This window comes from Grammomys surdaster, unplaced genomic scaffold, assembly GCF_004785775.1.
Source record: "Grammomys surdaster isolate TR1022 unplaced genomic scaffold, NIH_TR_1.0 751, whole genome shotgun sequence".
In the NCBI taxonomy this organism is placed as follows: domain Eukaryota; kingdom Metazoa; phylum Chordata; class Mammalia; order Rodentia; family Muridae; genus Grammomys; species Grammomys surdaster.
Window position 1 is genome coordinate 2221334 of NW_021605170.1, and position 3725 is coordinate 2225058.

The 3725-nt window shown below is 46.9% G+C and overlaps 1 pseudogene; it reads left to right on the plus strand.

Moving 5' to 3' along the window:
• Window positions 1-670: 670 nt before the first annotated feature.
• LOC114633786 lies at window positions 671-1676 on the plus strand (annotated as a pseudogene).
• Window positions 1677-3725: the final 2049 nt, after the last annotated feature.

Here is a 3725-nt window from a genome sequence, read left to right on the forward strand (position 1 = left end):
GCCAGCCTGGTCTACAGAGTGAGTTCCAGGACAGCCAGCGCTACATAAAAAAAACAAAAAAAAAAAAAAAAAAAAAAAAAAAGGAAGAGACGAAAAACTCTAGCACGTGTCTGCATGAGTCAAAACTAGAAGCAGGGAAGGAGGCTAACACTTATTGGCGTTTATTCTAAGATCCAGGCGTTCTGTAAGACACATTTTATACTTGGCACTTCATCAAAGTTTTATGATTAGACTAAGGTAAATATTATCAACATCATTTTATAGATGATGAGATTATATAACGATCACAAGAGCTAAGATGACTGCGAAAGAGGTAAAGCAGAGATCCGTCTCCTTTGATAAGAGTCTTTTCTGAGGCAGCAGCTGGTTATTGGATTTAATGAAATATACTAAAGGCTCTGTGTTGGTTAGTTTTAATTATCAACTTGACACAATATAAAATCATCTGGGAAGGGGATCTCTCAATGAGGCATTATCTATGTAAGGTTGGTTCATAGACGTGTCTGTAAGGTACTGAGTTGCTTATGTTCATTGAGGCAGGAGACCCTAACCTAATAGTGGGTGGCATGTTCCCTGGGTTCAGTTTCAGAGTGCATGTTAAAATGAGCAAGTGGGCTCCTTCTGCTCCTTCCAGAGACAGCCACATCTTCTCATGCAGTGCCAGCCTCGTCTCTTAGACACAATGGTGAAGGTCAGAGTGAATGGATTGGCTGTTTTGGAAGGGACGCCTAGTTACCAAGGCTGTCTCTAACAAAATAGAGCTTATGTCCATCAGTGATCCCTTCATTGACCTTGACTACATGGTCTACATGTTCAAGTCTGACTCCACCCATGGCAAGTTCAACAGCACAGTCAAGGCTGAGAATGGGAAGCTTGCCATTAACAGGAAGCCCATCACCATCTTCCAGGATCAAGATCCTGCTAACATCAAATGGGCCGATGCTGGTGTTGAGTATGTCATGGAGTCTACTGGCATCTTAATCACCATGGAGAAGGCTGGGGCCCACTTGAAGGGTGGGGCCAAAAGGGTCATCATCTCCGCCCCATCTGTCGATGCTCCCATGTTTGTGATGGGTGTGAACCATGAGAAGTATAACAACTCACTCAAGATTGCCAGCAATGCATCCTGTACCACTGACTGCTTAGTCCCCCTGTCCAAGGTCATCCACGACAACTTTGGTATCCTGGAAGGGCTCATTACCATGGTCCATGCCATCACTGCCACTCAGAAGACTGTGGATGGCCCCTCTGGAAAGCTGTGGCATGATGGCCGTGGGGCTGCCCAGAACATCATCCCTGCATCCACTGGTGCTGCCAAGGCTGTGGGCAAGGTCATCCCAGAGCTGAACAGGAAGCTCACTGGCATGGCCTTCCGTGTTCCTACCCCCAATGTATCTGTTGTGGATCTGACATGCCGCCTGGAGAAACCTGCCAAGTATGATGACATCAAGAAGGTGATGAAACAGACATCTGAGGGCCCATTGAAGGGCATCCTGGGCTATACTGAGGACCAGGTTGTCTCCTGCAACTTGTACCCTCTCTCCTCCATCTTTGATGCTGGGGCTGGCATTGCTCTCAATGACAACTTTGTAAAGCTCATTTCCTGGTATGACAATGACTACGGCTACAGTAACAGGGCCATGGACCTCATGGCCTTCATGGCCTCCAAGAAGTAAGAAACCCTGGACCACCTACCCCAGCAAGGACACTGAGAGCAAGAGAAAGACCTTCGATTGCTGAGGAGTCCCTGTCCCAACTTGGCCCCTAACACTGAACATTTCCCTCACAATTTCCATCCCAGACCCCCCCACACACCATAACAGGAAGGGCCCAGGGAGCCCTACTCTCTTGAAAACCATCAATTAAGTTTACTGCACTCCCACTCCACCCCCTCCAAAAAAAAAGAGAGAGTGAAGGGATGGAGAGATGGCTCAGCAGTTAAGAGCACTGGCTGCTCTTCCAGAGGACCCTAGGTTCAATTCCCAACACCCACATGGCAGATCACAACTGTCTGCAATTCCAGTTCCAGGGGATCTGACACCCTCACACAGACATGCATGCAGGCAAAACACCAATGCACATAAAATAAAAATAAATAAACCTTAAAAAATAAAATAATTTTAAAACTGAGAAAGTGAGCCAAGAGCACGCATTCCCTTCTCTGCCTGTGGCTGTGGATGGATAACAACCTACCGCATCAGGCTCCTGGGATTGTGAACATAAAACAATCCCTTTCTTCCATAAGGGCTATCTTTTTACAGCAACAGGAAATGAAGACAGTCCCTTAGGGTGATCACTTTGGGGAAATATCCCACGGTGATTTGCATGGCACTGGACTTGACTGGGATCCTGAGGGGAATAAAGACAGGACAGACACAGAAAAGCTGGGACTGGGTAGGCCATGTGCTCTGGTGGAGTCACACTAGCTGCCTGGAAACTCAGCTCTTTTATACTTCCGAATCAAGAAGACTAGGTTGTTGTATACTGTTGAACAAGAAGACTAGGTTGTTGTATACTGCTGATCAAGAAGACTAGGTTGTTGTATACTGCTGAACAAGGAGGCAGGGTGTCTCTGTGGGGAGCAGTCTCAGGTTGCAGAAATCCAACTGGAGGAAGCTGTGTTTGATAGTTTCCGTACATTACTACTGTGATCAGGGGAAGGCCTTGCCACTCCCCTGAGTGGCTCTGGGCTCTGGGGTCTTGGACATGGCTGAGCCCATGTTAGCAATACACATTCACTCTGGAGTGCATCCTATCCTCACAGGGAATTGGTGGCCTTGCTGGTGACCGCTTCGTAAGACCTTCCAGGATAGCAGGATATCAGAGGACATACTGCTGTGAGAACATACTGAGGATAAGGCCTCAGCTCTGCATACAGAGCTCTATTTGTGTCAGTGTACCCTGAAGCAGACAAGCCTCACACCATCTGAACCTAAAGAGGACTATGTAAAGCAGAACCCTGTTTGTGTGACTTTTCCGACTCCTGTAGCACTCACTGTTAGATTCTGAGCTTAGAGACCGTTCCTCTGTTAGAAATAAACTTCTAATCATCAGGTTCTTGGGAAAGAAGTTGAGCTAAAGAACCAGAAGCAGAGGACCCTGGTCATCTCTCTCACTGGAGCGACTGCCCAATTGTCTTTAATAACAAAAGGGAAAGCAGGAACTAAATGTTTCCCCTTAATTGTGGACTGGGCAGGTGCTCACTGAGAAACCTCTAGACTGAACCTCATTCTGCCTTCTTCTGTGATGTGTGATTTGGGGCACACGTAAACTGTGGCAATAAAGACAGTGGAAATACGGTGAGTCAGGAATAAAGGTAGACTGTGCTGTGCCCCCCATGTGTGGCCAGTTGTCTTAGTTACTGTGAAGAGACACTGCGACCAAGACAGCTCTTACAAAAGACAGCATTTAATTGGGGACTTGCTTACAGTTCTAGAGGTTTAGTCCATGACTGTCATGGTGGAAAGCAGACAGGCATGGTGCTGGAGTAGTAGCTGAGAGCTTTACATCCTCATCCAAAGGCAGCAAGCAGAAAGAGAATGAGACCCTGGGCCTGAAATGAGCTTTTGAAATTCCAGAGCCCACTCCCAATAACACACCATCTCCAACAAGGCCACACCTCCCTCCTAATCCTTCCTAAACAGTTTAGCAGCTGGAGATCAAATATTCAAACATGCACCCAGTCGTCGTCGTCTTCTTCTTCTTCTTCTTCTTCTTCTTCTTCT